This window comes from Ambystoma mexicanum, chromosome 9 (genome assembly GCF_040938575.1).
Source record: "Ambystoma mexicanum isolate Mex_15411 chromosome 9, UKY_AmexF1_1, whole genome shotgun sequence".
NCBI classification, from domain to species: Eukaryota; Metazoa; Chordata; class Amphibia; order Caudata; family Ambystomatidae; genus Ambystoma; species Ambystoma mexicanum.
Window position 1 is genome coordinate 490,949,470 of NC_090931.1, and position 18,837 is coordinate 490,968,306.

Consider the following 18,837-nt stretch of genomic DNA (forward strand, 5'->3'; position numbering starts at 1 on the left):
TGCATGTTAAAAATGTACAGTGTTCGTAAAGCAGTTGACCTCTACCATAATTACCATTTCTTTCCTGAGGGGGCGTAGACTGTGACTCTTTGAGTCTCAGTGTTGCGAAAATACTCACTGTCGGTTTTGCTTTGTAACTATGTTCAATTGTATCTGTATTTTTTGTCGAACCTGTTCAATTTCCATGACCTGTGTCTTAATGTATCTCGACAGTAGGATATGTATTTGTTAGACTGTGTGTACTTAGCCCAAATTATGTACTTTGGGAAAAATACTTGCTGTAATTCATTTTTGCTTTACCTATACATTACTGTAATTCTGTGTTGTGTCTCCTAGTAGACATTGTTCTATGTGATTGTTTCTAACTACAATGAACATCTTGAAACAATGAAGGGGTGTGATCATCATTGATTGGAAATTGGTTTCCTCATGTGAGTAGATTGTTGGTGGGTTGGCATGGGTTTCTCTCCACCGACCCATTCATTTGTGTCTACGACACTACTGATAAGGGGACTATGAGCCACTTTTACTTCCTAAAAATAGGTAAATACTCACAAAAATTAAAATAGGGGTGGATATACTCCTAACAAAAGGAAGCTGGCACTGCTTTATCCACACACCTCCATGAATATGTTTGGACCAGTAGTTCACGCAATGACACAGGAAGAAACTCTTATTAGTACTGCCTGATCTGAAGAGGTAAAAACATATATTGTAAAGTGCATGAATGGTGCAGAGAAATGTTTATTACAAAACCTTTCAGTTTTGAGATACACGTTTTTTCTAAATTACTTATTAAATACTCCCATTTGAAGTGGGATTTACTACTGTATTCCCTAAAAAATCATTTTGATACCAACTTTAAAAATAGGGAGTAAAAGACTCCCACTTCAGAATCTGATCTGGAGCAATGTGAGGAGGGAAGGTTGACTATGAAGTCTACTGAGATGGTCTACCAAGGCTGTGTAGACTGTGGAGGTTGCCATAGTTTCCCATATGGCGTGTATTTGAGCGCCTTGGACTGAAGGCATGTCTTGCAGGAAGACACATAACCGTGAGCATCTTGTCCTAGGGAAGGCCACCAAAAAGTATGTTTCGCTATAACCAACATAGACTTGATGCCACTGTGACCACAAACCCGGCTGTCATGACACATGCAAATAGTTTGGTCGTGTTGCTCTAGGGTTGGCATGAACAATCATTCTTTAGAAACAACAGTCCATCCTGGGCTTTCAGGGAGATTTGGTCCCAATAATGATACACTTGCTGCCTTCTGCAACATCATGCAAAAATGAAAGTACGTGACAAAGTATCCTTTCGTTAGGAATGATTTGTTCTGCATATGCAGGAGTCACACACGGTAAGTATTTCAGTGATAGGAAATCAGCCACAACATTCTGTTTTCCTGGTACATAAGCAAGGTAGTATGTGTTAAGTGCAAAGAAAAAGGCCTAATGTCCCTTGCGACTGTTTTGACATTCATGTTGTATAAGGGCTTCCAGATTCCTATGGTTGGTTCTTACTTCCACCAGAAAAAAGAGATCCCAAGAGAAGATGTCTGCATTCTGTAAATGCCTGTTCAATGCTTAACAACTGTCTTCCAAGACAGTGGAGTTGAACTCATGACTTATGAGGGTCAGAGAGTATGCCACTGGGTGTTCAAAACTCTCCACTTGGAGCTGCTTGAGACCCACTACTAATGTCCTATACGAAGCAGCATATTCAATGATAAAAGGCTTGGTTGTGCTAGTATAGGGGCAGTGGTGATTTTATTCTAAATCAAAGAAAAGTGTGTTCAGCTCAATTGTCCCTTTGGAATTGGACCCCTTTTTTCAGAAGCCTGGTGACGGGAAGGTCAGAGTCTGAAAAATGTGGTATATATTTCTAATAGAAGTTGGAACGACCCATCATGGACATCCTTGACACATGGAAAGGGCGGTACCTCCAGGATGCCAGAAACCTTAGGAGGGTCCATGGCAAAACCAGTGGAGGAGAATATAATACCCAAAAAGGCTATGAGGTAACACGGAATTGGCAGTTTGTAGGCTTGGATAAAAACTTGTGGTCTTGTAGATGTTGCAGGACTACCTTAACATGTTGTGTGGTCTTCAGGTGTTGCTAAATAGATGAGTATATCATCTATATAAACGATTACTGTGTGAAATAGGAGGTCAGAGAACATGTGGTCCATAAAGCTCTGAAAGGAGGACAGTGTGTTGGACAACCCGTAATGCATTATGCAGCATTCATAATGTCCAAATGGCATGAATAGCCATCTTCCATTCATCTCTGTACCTTATTCACATAAGATGATGTGCCCCTCTGAAATCTAATTTTGTAAGAAGGGGACACCCCTTACTGCATCAAGAATATCGGGTATTAGAGAGAGTGGGTACTTTTCTAGGAAACCAGAGGAGCCTCAGGTGGCGACTTGGACACTGTAATTAGCCGTTATGTAGATTCACCTAAAGGTATTCTTTTAGGGACCTCTTATCAGGGTCAGTAAGGGTTCCAAAAGGAACAGTCGAGCCAGGATGGAGAGCAATGCTACAGTCCGCCGGTCCATGGTGAGGTAATTCATTTTCCTTAAGATCAGAGAACATAGACATATACCTCTGATATTCCTCTTGGATGATGTTTAAGTTAGTTATAGCTGTGAAGTTTATAGAGACATACTTCTCTGTGGTTGGGACCGACATGCAGTTTTCCATACAGAACTCTGATCTGAAGAACACGGTTCCTGCTGCACAGTTTATGTATGGATTGTGAAGTTTGATCCAAGCAATTCTGAGGATCACTGGAAAATGAGCAGCTTGTAATAAATCGAAAGAGATCTGTTCCATGTGGTGGGTTATCTTTATGAGCTGGGGAAGTGTTTGTTTTTTAATGGGCCTTGATGACAAGGGTCTCCCATCTACCCCTTCCACTGGCTCACCCACTTCTTTGGTTGCTTTAGGCATGTGCGGTGTGGAAGCCCACTCGTTTTCCAAACAAAACAACTGCCTCGCCCCAGTAGACTGATGCAGGAGCCTAAATTGTTCATCTGCCATCCATAAGGAAAGCCACCTTCAGGATCAATGAGGATGGAGCTGAATCCCATGTTTGAGTCAAGGTAGGGAGAAGAGATTCTTGTTTCCGATCCATTGCCCCTTTCAGGGTTGAGAGGAATTTGTTCACGACCATTTGGGAGAAACCAGGTGACAGCTGCAGAGTAAATGCCTGGAAGGACCGCAGTTCATACTTTAGCCCAAGGACCTTCGCTGATTGCGTTCTTCAGAAGTCAATCGTCCATGAGCTGTCCCTACTTGCATGCTCAGGTGCTTCCATGCTTCTTTCTTCAGGAAACATGCTTCTTTTCCCACTATGTCTGGTCTTGCAGCATTTATTACATCTCTATTGTAGATGGTAATCCAACTGTAGGATTAAAAGATTAGAGGCCAAGATATTTGGGTGTGATACACAGGCAAGTTCATCCTTAAGGTCATTGTGTAGACCTCTCCGGAACAGCGTCATCAATGCTGAGTCGGACAAATTGGATACTGCGGCCAGCGGCTTGAACTTGGCCACATAGGTCAAATTATCAGCAGAGCCTTGGCGAAAGTCTATTAGAGACACTTGGGAAGTATATGACAATTCTGAACAGTCATACATATCTCTTACACTACGCACAAATGTGGCATGAGGACTTGATTGATGAAAGGACACTGCCCATCATGTTGGCTATCACATATCCAATTTTGGCTGTATCCATCGAGAACTGACAGGACCAGAATGTTAATTGTATAGTGCAAGCGTTAAGAAGGTCATGTAGCTTTCAAGGACCACCATCGAATGAGTGTGTCGCCAAGAGACCCAAAGACAGATCAGGATCCACCATGTCGCTGGTTGCTAGAACTAGCTGTTAGATGTTGTTTTCCACTTTTAAAGCTTGGAAGTATACACTCTTGTACAGATGCCATCAGTTTTTGCATTTATTCATTTTGCACAAAAGGAGAAACATACATGTAAGTATATATATTTAGTTTAAGGCATCATAAATGTGTTATGTACACAATTGCAAACTGCGCTCCTGAATGTTGTTTAGGCTGTAGATGAGAAGGCTTTCATGAACACTCTGGATAAGCACCTGAAAGGAACAGAGTGAAGAGCCTCGTAGAGAGCAGTGTCAAGGAGAGCAATTTTTGCCACAGCTCCAGTGTCCTAGCACCTACCTGCAATTACTTCTCTCTACTTGTTTTGGGGTATGTGTCAGGCTCAGATATTATCACTTTCTAGCTGCACGTTGAACTTCTTGGCTGGTGCTTATACTTTTTCATACTCCTACCAGCAGTTATTTATTTGCCTTTGCTTGGATTATTTTGCCAAATTGCAATATTGTAATGGTCCAGCCCCGTGTCTCCCTTCTGGGTCAATGCTTTCTCTGTTATCTGTCTGTCTGGGTTGCTGTTCTCCTCCCTTCATCTGGTATATAGCCCTGAGTGAGCTCTCTGGTTTTACTCCTATTCTGTGCCTGGTCTCTGCCAGGGTCTGAGATTTAGCACTCAGCATGTGTTTGGCCTTATCTTCTCCTACGTGCCTGGTCTCTACCTGGGTCTGACATATAGCTCTCTGAAGGCACATGTCTCATCTCTGTCAGAGTCTAAAATAGAATCCTCAGCCAGTTCTCTGTCTTCTCTGTCCATGGGCTCATGCATGGTCTGATTTGTAGCCCCTCACACAGTTCTTATCTCTCCTTCCAGCTCTAGATCTGAACTCCACCAGAGCTTTAGATCTGCCCTTCTCTAGGCTCTTTGCTTTCTTTACCCCTTTGGGTTGGGTATCTGCCAGTGTCTCACAAACAGCCTACATTATGCTCCTAATGTTCTCTCCTCCTCTGGATATTGCTTACTCCCCCATTGGGTCAGGTCTCTGCTAGTGTCTGAGATATAGCTTTCAGCAGGCTCTTGATCTTGTATACCCATATGTGGGTGGTCTCTTCTGTCTAAAATATTGATTCATTTGCTATAAAATCCTTCTTTCCGAAGTATACTTTTGTGGGTTTTTTTCTCTGCCTCCAAGATGGTACATCCATCTGTTACACACCCCGCCAAGCCCTGTGCCATTTTCTAAGGTGGTTAAGTATTCAGAATGTTCAGTCAGATGTCTAATAGGTTTCACTCCCTTCTCTACCAAATCCCTTTCAGTGATTGGGTGTTCCTTGTTCCATTCTTCCCCTGACCAGCACCTAACTGGCTCCATTGTGGCTGATTCCTGATGCAATATTTGTGATTGTCACAAATGGCTCTGAAGTGACTGAAAGCTTGAAATGTTCTGCCTCAGTTAGGAAAAAGTAATGGCTTTGTAAGCAACTACGTTGTTGGAGTAGGCGCCATGCCAGTGTGGGTGTGCTGACTACATACTGCTCTGCAGCTTGCAAGTGAGCTTCTCTCTCGTTGGCGTGTGAAGGGGTGCAGACAAGCAATGGTTTGTACACAAACATAGCCTGTGATTCCCTTTTTATTGATGAGATCTATGTTGTGGTGCTAGTCGTGTAGGCTGAGGGGTGGGTGGGCACAGGGCTGTTGTATTGGGAAGACCAGCAGTGTGGCAAACTGTGGGCTATACTCACTGCTTGGTCGTACCTTCAGGCTGTGATGTGAGGTGGCTCTGCGTCAATCCCTGAGATTAGGTGACATGATGACCCAGAACAGAGTGACCTAACAGAGGGAAGCAAAATGGAACTTTATCACAGGGCCTGCCTATACATTTTGGTGTAGAGCAATTCTATACTTCCTTTTTCCCAATCAGATAGCGACCTTGCTGGAATATTTTTAAAACATTGAATCCACAGGTTTTGTAAAGAACACCCAAGTGTATTATTGCTGCACTGTGTTTATTTACATACAAGCTAAGATTGAACAATGCCGGTCAAAAATGTTTTGAAAATGAATCGCACACAAACGTTCTCCCAATCAGAGTAATATTGTCTTGTCTTGAGATTTCACAATATATCTTTATATGTACACCAGAAGGGACATAAAACAGTCTCTTCTATATGTAAATGTACCTTCACTATGGAATTTCAATGAGAGGGCCAGTCTCAGTCCAACATACCTTCATTCGTAGGCTAGACGACTGAACGCACATCTGTGCTATGTAAATTAAACAACAAGGGTGGTGTTCAGTGCGCTCCTGGGAATGATAGGTGTAACGATGCTGTGTTTTTGTGTGCATTGGACAAGGGTTCTAGACACGTACATGTGTTTTAGTGAGAATGACAGCCATCACACAACACAGTCGATACCAACAGGCAGCCCTGCATGAAAAACCATTCTATTTAAATTACTGAAAAGTCATCTTCATAGAATCAATCTGAGCATATGTTGCAGTAAAAACTATTTTTCGTTCATGCCATATTTCTTAATGAAATTAGCTGTCGTTGCTCGTCCACACCAAAGTTCTACCAGTCCTCTGGGAGAAAAAGGCATACTTGTGGAAACCAACCAATATGAGTATAAAATGTCCAACCATCGTTATTAACCGAGTTCGTTTGTACTTTTCATTTCTATTTACATTGCATAATTCACCATATTCGGTGCCATGGATGAATTAAAAAAATATTCTTTGTTACTCCTTCCATTTTGTTTTCTTCTAAACTTTCCCCTCTACATAACATGCTATATCAGAGTGAAATACCTTTAGTTCTGAATTAGATTCAGAAGAAATGGGGGACCCAAAGTGTATTAACCATTTTGTATTCATCTCGTAAGAACAAACAATTGTTATCTACTCTACACGTATTCAGACCATTTGGCATCAAAAGCTCAATGCAATGATTAATTTATTTTCCAATTTCCATAGAGTAATCCTCTATTTCAAGAATCGGATTATGTTCTGATCTTAAAAATGGTCACAACTGACAGCAATTCTGAGTCACACCCAAGGTGATCGACAAAATGAACAGATAGAGGATATTTGGAGTCATGGATTTTAAAATGCCCAAGCATGTTTTGATATCCCTAAGTATAATTCATAATTTCCTAATATTGAAGTAAAGAAAGGAGTAACTGAGAAGCTTTGATAAGAATTGGCAAATTAGGCCCGTTCATTAGACTTGAAAGGCATCAAACACAAACTGACAGTATCCCTCTATGCCCAACTACCCAAGCCAATCCAACCTGCCCACCAACTCACCTGCCCTTATCATAGCCTTGTGGTCTGAACACATCCTGAACATGTCACTTCCATTTAACCTTCCCCGCCCCATCCTTACAATGGTCACCCTTTGTACCCTGTCTGAGTCCTTCCTATATTTCCTATATTTTCAGTTCCCTACACATAGTCACATGATGTTCCCCTTCAGGTTGATGGCCTCCATCTGACAATGCCCGGTATCCACCTCCTCAGGTGAGGGTCCTTGAGCCACTGCCTCTTGCTGATCTTCCGCTGAGAAATGATGTTCCATTGTGACAACAGGTATGGACCGGCAGGATCGAAAGATGGCTGCTGAGTCACCTTCACCCAGTGCACTCAAGAGCCTCTCATAGTGTTGCTCTTGAGTGTAAACATTGCCTAAACTCCATAGATGGGGATTACCCTAGCAAATGTTCACTGTGGTTTAAAGGAAAATAACACTCTACTCATATGATACTAATATTATTCAGGTATTCAATGTCTGGGGTCACCATTTGTGATGGATAACACTTTAACCCTGCCAACATTATTATTTGCTCACATGTCAAAACAGCTTATATCATATGTTGCCTTCCTGGCACTACCATGTCACTGATCCCGCCTTCCGGGGGCTGCCAACATCAAAAGACTCTCCTTTTGCGCTTACTGCACAACTAAACTGGCTCCTCTTGCCAATCCCTATTCTCAAGCTAAAGTCACCTGTTTCTCCTTTGCACAGGGAATTCTACCTATTATACCTAATCTATGGTTCAACCAGCTTTTCATTTGCTTTGATCAGCCACCTACATCTACAATACCTAGTGGTTCTAACATTTTCATTCAATACAGTACGAACAGACATCTTTATGGTGCTTCAATAACTGCCCCAATTCGTGTTGCAACATCTGCATTTCCTGCTGGATTTATAACAGAGCAAAAGAAGCACAAGTGTCAAGGGTCGACCGAAGGGGAGGTGAACTGGAGGGTTCCGTTTTAATTACCAGTGATCCTTGTCTGTGGCAACCTTCTCTACAACACCATATTACTTCTGCCAAAATACTGTGACTCCTGTTGAGTATTTTGTGTAGATTTGGGGCCTGACGGTATTGTCTTACCGCCAAAAATAATGGTAATTTGGCAATGACTACTCCTTGCATTTAGATTGGGTTTGGCCTTATTTCCTTTCAGGGGCCATTCCTTATTTCAGTATACAGAATGAAATGATGGTATACATTTTGTTGGTGGTATTTTGGTGAGCATAATTTTCTGTTTTATTTGTAGCCCCAATATACAAAACCCCTTCTTTTTGCTTAGACTGTTCGTGTGATCACTGGAGGCCTCAGACCTGCATTCACAGATACCACCATTTTCACATATAGCATTCTCAATCCCCTGTGGTATTATCACTAATTTATTTACATTAGTGAGATTATGTTTCCATAGGCCTCTTTTTGCTAATTCATGTACGCTCAGCAAGAACTATTTTATTATATTCCACTCAGAAAACACACACACATACACTGAGTGGAATCACGCACACAGCTATTTATAATTGCTAATGACATTGCTTCATCTGTATAGGAAACTTGGCTCATGTATTATGTGAACATCGTTCCCTTTCTTGCAGGATATTATTTTAGATGCACCAAAGAAAAACAGAAGCAAAAACACCCTTACACAGACTGAGTGTTATAATTTCAAAATAATACATTAACATTCTGGTGAAACAGTCCTTTCTGAAATCAACAGAAGAGAAACAAATGCAATAATACAACGAATTTAACTTTACATTTGCAACAAGAAAAAGAAAAGTTACATCAATAGGACAGCATTTTCATTGCAACATAATAACGTGGCAGTTAAACACAGGAATTCCCTATTGCTATCTTTCCTGCCTGAGAAACACTTCATCCACGCGGTACACCCTCAATTTACTTTTGATAATTACCAGCTATTTGTAGCTCTCCCACACGCGAACTCCCTTGGCTGGTTGCCTCCGAGGAACGACCCAGGGTTGCCCTCGTAAGCTTGCAATTTGAAGGGCATGGCGAAAACACACAGTTTTCAAGCCTGCGCCAAGTGAGACCAGAAATACCCAGTCTCTGAAGGTCAGCAGCCCGATTCCTCACAGCATTTGTAAAGGCGATCTCTTCACCGCAGCTCAGCAAATGTGATCTCCACAGCAGCTCAGCAAAAGTCATCTCTTCACCGCAGCTCAGCAAAAGTCATCTCTTCACCGCAGCTCAGCAAAAGTCATCTGAACTTAATTCTGTCAGAGCTTGTCCAGCAAACCTCTGTTACATCCCCCAGGCTTACGTAGCCTGTCTTCAGATATACTTCCCTCCAATCAAATTAACAGAAAGTGTATTAGGTTGCCACCCCTGTTGCACAAACAATGGGATCTTCATACTGTAATAACTGTTTCTGTTTGATTTCCTGTTGCCTTTCCGTCCTTCACATTTCAGCACAGCCAGAGAAAATCAGAGAAAAATGCATGTTTAAACTGAATCTCAGAACACATCTTTCCTGCCTGCTTTTTCTACATGGAGAGCACATTATAATGTTATTTAGTTAGCATTGGTGTTACTTTTTGTTAATTAAGTTAGTCAATTAGATAACTAATGTGGTCTCCTGTGAATGAGGCATTTCAAATAAGAAAGAGAAAAAAAAATTCTATTATGCTTTTAAATCTGTAACCTGTCTCCATTTGCATACCCATATGTTACACTGGCGACATATGGCTGGCTATATGTGTGCCACATTATAGCAAAAATGTGATCCCATGCATTGGCGCTGTTCTTCAAAACACAATAAATTATACTACACTCCTGAAATCTTGATCATTCTGCAATGATCAACTCCATTTCCTCTCATCTGCCTATATCTTTTCATCTTTTCCATCTTGGCATTAATGGCACTGTTGATGATTTGCATCATGCCATTATTTTATCTCGTGATGCTCTCTGTCCCATGTCAAATTTTTAAATCAAAGGGAATCCTCCTCGGCACTGGCTTTCTGAGTCCTTTAAGTCCAAATGCTGCTGGCTTCAATCTAGGTCCACTTCTAATTTCAATTTTTTCGCTGAGCTTTTAGAATCTTTTTCTCAGCTTCTCAAGCAAGCTAAAGCAGACTCTTTTCAATCATTGATTCAAGCTTGAAGTTCCTCTCCTAAACCTTTGCATTCTACTATGAATAAACTTCTTTCCCCTCTTTCTTCTAATCCCTCAAGGGTTTTGTCTATCACAGCCGCAGATCTTGCTACCTCCTTTTGCTAAAATAAATGAAGAGAATTAAATCCTCTCTTCCTGTTCTGTAATATGCTGGTCTGTCTTTGCCTTGTATCGCTTCTTCCACTGCACTACCTCCTCACCATTCTTCGTTCTCCTTTTCTGTAATTTCTGAGATTGAAGTTGGTATGGTTATTTCACGATCTCATCCTACTGCCGCCCCATTTGACCCTCCCCCTGCTTCTCTAGTCAAATTAATGTTTCCTTTGTTTATCCCTGTTCTCATTGCTCATTTCAATCTGTCTCTTTCTTCTGGTAGCTCTCCATCTAGCTTCAAAGCTGCAACTATTCTTCCTCTTCTCAAAAAACCTTCCCTTAATCCTCCTGACCCTTCTAATGTCCAGCCCTGTTCTCTCTTGCCCTCTCTCTCAAATTCCTGAGTGCCTTGTTTACTCACAATTTAGCTTGTAACTCACTACTTACAATCTTCTTCCCCTTCTCAATATGGCTTTGGGCCTGTTTTTTCTACTGAGACTGCACTTCTTACTGTATCCAGCTTTATTATCCATGCCCGATTCTCAAATTCTTTTTCATTCTTGCTCTTCTTGATTTAAGGGCTGCCTTCAACACTGTGGATCACTTAATTCTTCTTTCTACACTCACTTCCCTGGGATTTCTGTCCAGTCGCCCGATTGGTTTAACTCCTACTTGTCTGGGTATTCATTAACTGTCTCTTGGAAAGGTAATTTTTCTCAGTAATTTCCTCTCTCCTATGGGGTTCCCTGGGGCTCCGTTCTGGCCCTCTCCTTTTATTTTGCACACCTATCCCCTTCCCTTATTGATCTGTGTCTTCGGTTTCCAAGTACATCTAGATGCTGATGAAATGCAGATCTTTCCCTCTTTTCCTTCTTTCACCAACACTGTTCATTCTCGCCTTCTTCTTGTCTCTCTGCTGTTAAATCTTGGATGGCTTCTAGGTTTCTCTGCCTTAATCCAAAAAGATGAAAATCTTATATTTCCCAGCTAATCAATCTTTTTGTTCTACTTTAACTATTTCCTTTCCCCCTCTGCAGCTTGTGGTTAGACCCAAGGCTCACAACCTAGGTATTATTTTTGATTCCTCCTTTTCTTTACAACCCCAAATTGCTTAATTTGTGTGAACCCCAAATTGCTTCATTTGTGCAAATTGTTCATTTGAGCTGTTTTTATTTTTCTAATATTCAGAGAATTAGGCCTCTATTCCACCAAAAGCCTTCTTCAATCAACCGTGGTGTCTCATCTTAACTGCTGCCCCTATATTGGCATGCATAATTTTGCTATTTTCCGCCTGTGTTCCATTCGTCACTCTTCGGTTCATATTCTATTTCGTCTTCCCTAGTTGGCCAGCATTTCTCCCTATTTGGCACTGCTCCATTGGATCCCAATTAAGCAACTGCTAGACCTCCATGGTCTGTGCTTAGCTGTCAAATGTATTCATGCTTTGGCCCCCCCATTTTTATGTTCTTTGGTTTCTTTATACCATCCCTCTAGAGAAGTACGCTATGCTTCTTAGTTTTGTCTTTCTGTCATACAGCTGTCTTGTGCTGCCCCCTGGTTCTGCTCCTTCCAACTGCTTGCACCTTCTCTCTCGAACTCTCTTCCTCTTCCAATTCACTGTACTTCTAATCTTTCTCAATTCAAACTTTGTCTAAAACTCCATCTTCTTCAGTCTGTTTCTGAATCCTCTATGTAACATTGTTGCTGTATTGGCTTGTGATCCGGCTTTTACCATTAGTGTTGATTGTACCGTAATTGTCTCTTTTGTTATATACATTTCTGTGAATAAAAAATATATACATAAAAATGAACACGCTGAGACACACAGTGGTGGTAATGTAAGGTTGTTCAGGCACCTTTTGATTTACTGCACACAAAACATCCCCTGGAGTGCAGATAGCAGCAGTGCAATGAGAAACCTCAAAAGAATGTTTTTCCTCATTAGATATGGGTCCTAAAAAGTGCAGATTTGTTGTTATATCTGTCCCTTCACAAATGAAAAATTCAATTTAAACATTTACTGGTCTTTTGCTGGCCAATACATTGTGAACCGTCTTGTCCCGTATGGACTACGAACTGCATATATGCCTCAGGTGGCACCTCCAATTCCACATACCTATCTTTTCCCCTAAACAACCTTCTCCCTACCAAACTGTATCCTTCTCCTTTCCACCACACACTATTCCCTACTAACATTATCTGCCCTACATTCAACTTATTTAAACATTGCAACTGTGGGGGCTTCAAAGGCCATAATTCCCATTTCGAGCAAATCCTAAACCACAAAGCAGGGGTCATCCCCAGGACAGAGACAAAGTATTGGGAGGCCCTGTGGGTGGCTTGACTTCCCAAACTTCATGATGGGTCACCCATTCCCAGTGGTCCCTCTGAGGGTGTTCAACCACCAGCGTATTGGGAACCTAATTATGGTGAATGGCACTATACCAACTAGGCAGTATACTAATCGCCAAAGCCCACAATCCTTTGATCAACCTTGTGCAGTGAAAGAGCACTCCTCAGATTCAGAGTACGAGCCGCTGTACTTCCAAACATTTCTCCAGGATGATAAATGTTTTGGCACTACAGAGTCATTTTTCAACAGTCTTGTCCAGCTGTCACGTAAATAGTCTTCTCTGATGGACAGCAGTTGCAATTTCAGGTAATCTTGCAATTCCTTGCATGCCATGTCCCACTCCTGATTCCTACCCGCCTACAGCACACCACTCATCAATCGTTGGAGGGCCTTTCGAGTCAATTGGCTGAGGGTGCCAATAACATGTAACTCTCTAAAGTGTGCCTCACTGCAATAAAGCGCTGCCTCAGATAGGAGTTGTTCATCTAAATTTGACCCTTTGTCAATACCCCACATTCCAAGAGCAGTAATAGCCCTATTCCACATTTGACCAATTAATTCCCTTTTTGTTGTCCTCCAAACAGCTAGATGTTCTCTCTGTTGTTCCAACTGATGTCCAGCCCCCCTTGTGCAATTTGGAAAATGAGCAGTAGCCTCAAAAGCAGACAGGGGCACAGTAAATAACATGGTGGCTACCAGTACATTTAGCACTAAATACCTGTATCCAGTGTTATCCCATTTCGACACTGTATGTGTACCACAGCTTCTGATTTTATACCTGTGCACATTTAATAAACTCCTCTATATCCATTTCTGAAAACTGCAAATGCTGAATCATAGTAATTCATCTATTATCTAGATCCCATGCAAACTGACACTGGGCACCTGTTGAATTGGAGCATATTCTCACCATCTGGGAGCATACTTTCACCATCTGGGTGCCATTTCTCAAATCTAGAATAGTTAGGGGATTACACTCTAAATGCATTGGTTGTTCCCTACTTCTCCTAGAATAGCACTGAGATCCTCTAACTCGCAATACCATGGCAAAATACCCTGGCAAAGCTTAGGCTACCAAACTGACATTGCCACCAACTTCTCACCTGGCTGCCACCACTGCGGTTCCAGGCTATTGCTTGTACCAGCAGATTAGTTTGGAAATCATCTTGTTTCTTCTCCTAGTAAAAAGTACAGAGTAACAGTAGCAAAGTAAATACGAAATATGGGAAGGTTTAGGATATGATATGATATGTCATTTATAATGCGCCTATACAACAAGTGTTTCAAGGCGCAACGAGGCAAGGGAGGGGGAACAGAGGGAAGACAGAGCCAATGATCCTACTAGGCCAGGTGTCATTCAGATTGCGCGAGTGCATGGGAAAGGGGAAGAGGAAAAGTGTAGGGGGAAGGGGACAGTGCAATACATGGGATAATAGAATAATAAATGGTAGCAAAAAGTGTGGCCAGCTTGTGGCAAGGGTAAGTGCAGATACTTAACAGTTATACTTTCAGTAGTAGTAGGTATGTTAGTAGTAGTAGATATAACTATCCCTAAGATAAGGTTGGGGTTGGGTTTCTTCCAACTCAGCATGTAAAGCTTTGAGGTAGCCCTCATCACTCATACACAGCTCAGCTGGACGTTGTATAAACCCTAACCAGTGATCCACCCCTTCCTCCCAAGCACATTTCAAATCACATGTCCCACCCAGCCAATGTACTACATAGCGTTTCCTATACCATGACCAGGCCCTGACATCTAAAGACATTATTACATTAGTCAAATTCTTCATAGCTAAGATAGTCTGTACAACAGAATCATGTTCTCATACAGCTACATCAGTGTAAGTCAGTACAAGCATACAGGACATTAACTCCACAAAAACTATACTGCTAGGGCTGGGGCCACCGCCCACTTGTAGTGACACACGTGCACCCATGTTGGGTGCCCCTGAACTGTTACAGCACAATTGGAGGTCAGCAAAACCAGGAATGGCCTCTTCCACTTGGGGGCTAGAGCTGTCTTTCTTTGATGAACCTTTACAAGGACGCTGTCACTGGGCTGTAACAAATGACCTGGAATGGCAGAGTAGCTTGAATCTAATAATGAACAAAACTGACAGAATGTATTTACGTCTTCACATATTCCAGTAATCAATGATCAGCTACAGTTTTCAAGGGTGGAGATACAGGTAATCTCATAGCTCGTCCATAAAGGACCCCATGAGAACTGAGCCTAGTCTTCCCATTCGGGGTACTTCTCACACTAAACAAGACATGAGGGAGGATTTCTGGTCACTTCAGTCCCGTCTCCTGACAAGGTTTGGCTAGGTTGTTCTTTAAGACGTTATTTCATCTCTCTATTGATCTTGCTGACTGGGGTGGTAGGGACAATGTAAATTATACTGATTTGTCAAAGTTGACAACAATGTCTTAGTAATTTTGTTTACAAAATGGGTGCCCTGACCAATTTTAATGCACATCGGTAACCCAAATATAGGTATAAATTCACAAATCAGTATTTTTGCTAATGTCACCATGTCTGCTTTCCTGAAAGGATAAGCCTCTCCCCAACAAGAAAACACATCCACTGCCAAAAGCAAATACTGCCATTGTTTATAGCACGGTAACAATACAAACCTGCAGACTGATCAATTGACAATAGGGGAGAGGATGTGCCTCTGGTATGATTGTCACAAATTTCACCACATTATTCTGCAAACAAATAAGACATCTCTGACAGTACTCCTGTGCAATAATTGTAACAACAGAAGCAAACCAAAAATGATCCACCAGCATTGTCATCCCATCTCTTCCCACATGTGTCTGCCCATGACACATCCTGACAAGTTGTGACACTAATATTTTTGGAGCCACTAACCAACCCTACTCATCTCTGCACATAGAGTCCTCATTAAACGGCAGCCCTTTTTTCCAGTTTTCCTTTGCACTGAAGGGTGCTTTTTTCTGCATATTTGCTTAGTCCCCCAGTGCTCTATTTGGGTTTTCTTCCAGGGAAGATTTAACAGGCAGAATATATGCAACAACCTCTTCTGAGGTGGCTGCCAAACTAGCTGTTCTATCAGCAAAATCATTCCCACAGCTAATGGATCATCCAGAGACTGGAGCGCTGCACATTTAACAAATCGCAATCTGTTCAGGCAACATTATGGCATCTAACAGCAGTAACACATACTGACTATTTTTATGGGCATTCCAGTCGAGGTCTTGAAGTCTCTCTGCTTCCAGAGTTGGCTAAAGTTGTGGGCTAGGTGGAACATCAATCTGTATAAATATGCAACGATTGGCACCAGTAAAGGCTTCCAACTTGGCTATCTGTGCTGATGTCACTTGAGGTAATTTTCCACTCTCCACCACCTCCGTTGGGTTACAGACTGCATACTCCATGACCACCTGCCCACTTTGGTCTCTAAAGCAAGATCTATCCACAAAATACTCATGGTCTGACTGGCAGTGGCATCTTGGAAAGATCTGTCCTTATCATCATCAGGCAATCAGTGACAGACAAACAGTAATGAGGGGTAGATTCATGTGGCTCTCCCCACCGCATGGTGGGCTGTAAGGATTTTGGGTTCAAGGCAGAGCATCGAGATAAAGTAATGTTTGAGAAATTCAGTGAAAACAACTCATAGCTGCTTGCTTGAGATACAGACAAATGCTGAGTCTTGATTTTCAGCAATAAGGATACAACAGCACGTGGAGAGTCATCTCTAGAGGCAACATTAACACTATATTTTTGCTCTGTTCTACCACTAGCGCAGAAGCAGCCACTGATTGCAAACAGGGTGGCATCCAGATGCCCCGTATCTAACTCCTTGCTATAGTAGAATACATGTCTATGATGGATCCGGTGCTTTTGAGTGAGGACACCCACAGTAAAACTATTCCTCTCACAGCAATACAAAGTGAATCGTTTTTTATAATGTGGCAAGACCAGAGTAGGTGCTTCTGCCAGTCAAGACGTAATTTTGGTAAAAGCCTCTTCTGCCTCTGGTGTCCAATGAAAGGGTTTTACAGTATTCAAACAGGTATATGCTTGATGTGGTTTGACTATGTCTTCATATCCCATTATCCACTGACATCCATATGCTTGCATTTAAGTAACTGCCTGAGGCTCAGAAATCATATAAACAGCCTCTTTCCGGGAGGAGGATATCAGCCGATATCCCTCCATGATATCATGACCTAAATATTGTAAAGTACCGGCACACGACTGGAGTTTATTGGATGGTTTGTACTCCTTTTCTACTAACGCTGTCAATAGTACTATAGTGTCTTCCTTACAAGCCTCATATGATGGTGAGGCGATCAGCAAATCATCATTATACTGTACCAGCAGCGATTTACCTGGCAGCTTTATGTTAACAAGATGTTTCTTTAGCTATTGTGAAGAGGGTGGGGGACTCTGCATACCCTTCGGGCAAATGGTTCCCGGAGTACTGGACCCCTTCTAAGCAAGAATGCACATAAATACTGTCTATCTTTGTGCATGGGCACTGAGAAGAAAGCTGAACTGAGATCAACTATCATGAGGTGGGTTGCCTCTGATGGAATGCAAGACAATATGGTAGCTGGGCTCAGAAACTACCTGTAAGGATGGAATCACCACAGCATTGTCAGCCGTGATGTCCTGGACTAAACAATTAACTTCCTTTTTCACTTGAAACATCTTTTACATGGAATGCTACTAAGGACTATAATCCCTTGGATTAAGAGCATTCGGTGACCGGTGTGAATACTGTCTCCACTTTGGGTTTCAATGGGTATTGGAGAGTGCGGGGCACTTTCTTGAAAGGCTCTCCATTTTCTCATACTGGCTCAACTGTATGTACATATCCCATTTTATTATCATGGGTGGCCCACAAAGATCAGGCACCAACTCATTCAAAACCTGAAGATCATTTGACCATTGTCTATCTACATCCCCCGATTTTCATCCTGCTCTTCCCTGAGAGTTGTCATGACAGCTTCAATATTGACTGAGGGCATACTCAAAAATAAATTATCAAGGAGCAATATATGTTGCACCTCATTTTCCATAACAAATCTCTCCCTAGCAAATTTACGGGTGATGTGGGACTTGAGTGAAGCACTGTGGTCCATGACAGGCCCTAGCATAACCGTGAGTGGCTCAGTGACCGGGTGGGCAATGGTAGTATTTTAGGTACCCAGCAGACCCTGACTGTCTCTCGGGCTAAGGGGAACAATGGAAAAGCATTCATTTGCAAGGCAGATCTATTTGCTCCGATGTCCACTAAGCAAGCTGCCGATTTCCCTTACACCAGACATTGCAAGCACAGACCTTCCTAATCTACTGGAATCATAGGTGCTTCCGGAGTCAGAACCCATTGACGTCCACCCTTGGGTCCATTATGGTCCCCAGGGATAAAAATGGTTACCATTGAATATCAGAAATTGAGGCATGGTGCCGTGAGGGGCTGCCTGCATCTGGACCTGTCTACCCTGCTGTGACGTTTGTTATGGGTCCTGTGTTCCCTTGTTGATATGGTCTCTGTGGTCTAAATGGACATTCATTGTTCCAATGACCCTCCTGTCTACAATAATTGCAGGTTAAGGAGTTTGGCACTGCAGCTCTTGGGGTTTGGTGGTTCTGCCACCCTCCCTGTCCCTGGTGATCCTGTGCCCCCCCCAAGCCCACTGCTGATAAAACTGCCGCTATGGTTTTTGGTGTTGCTGCTGCCCAATATATACCCTTTACTGATTCTGCTGTGCCTACCGTCCCATCTGGCCCCCTCACCTTCCCTGGTACCTCGTTCCGCCCACCCCCCCCTTTTTGCATGGTGCACAGTATTTTGCTCTAATCACTGGAGCTGTACCTATAACTTCCCTGTAGGCTCTGCATTTGCAGCATCATGGCACATGACACAATGTTTGCAACTGCCACCAGCTCTGCCAATGGCTTGGCATGCCATCCTATACACACATTTTTGAGCTGTGCTTGGACTTTTGTTAAGGGGATCAAAACAAATGAGTTTAATATAGTCTTCTGACCTGTCTCATCGGCTTTGTAATATCACTGTTGTGTGAAC

At 42.3% G+C, this 18,837-nt stretch overlaps 1 protein-coding gene across 12 annotated transcripts in view; it reads right to left on the reverse strand.

The window, feature by feature from the left end:
- PITPNM3 (PITPNM family member 3) overlaps nt 1–18,837 on the reverse strand; it is a 6,156,742-nt gene that overhangs the window by 4,917,647 nt on the left and 1,220,258 nt on the right. The window contains exon 2 of one of the 12 annotated variants that reach the window (XM_069615047.1): nt 13,873–13,947. The exons of the other annotated variants lie outside the window; for them this stretch is intronic. The gene's annotated coding sequence lies outside the window, so the exon portion shown is untranslated. The remainder of the gene's footprint in view (nt 1–13,872; nt 13,948–18,837) is intronic. 12 annotated transcript variants of the gene reach the window in all.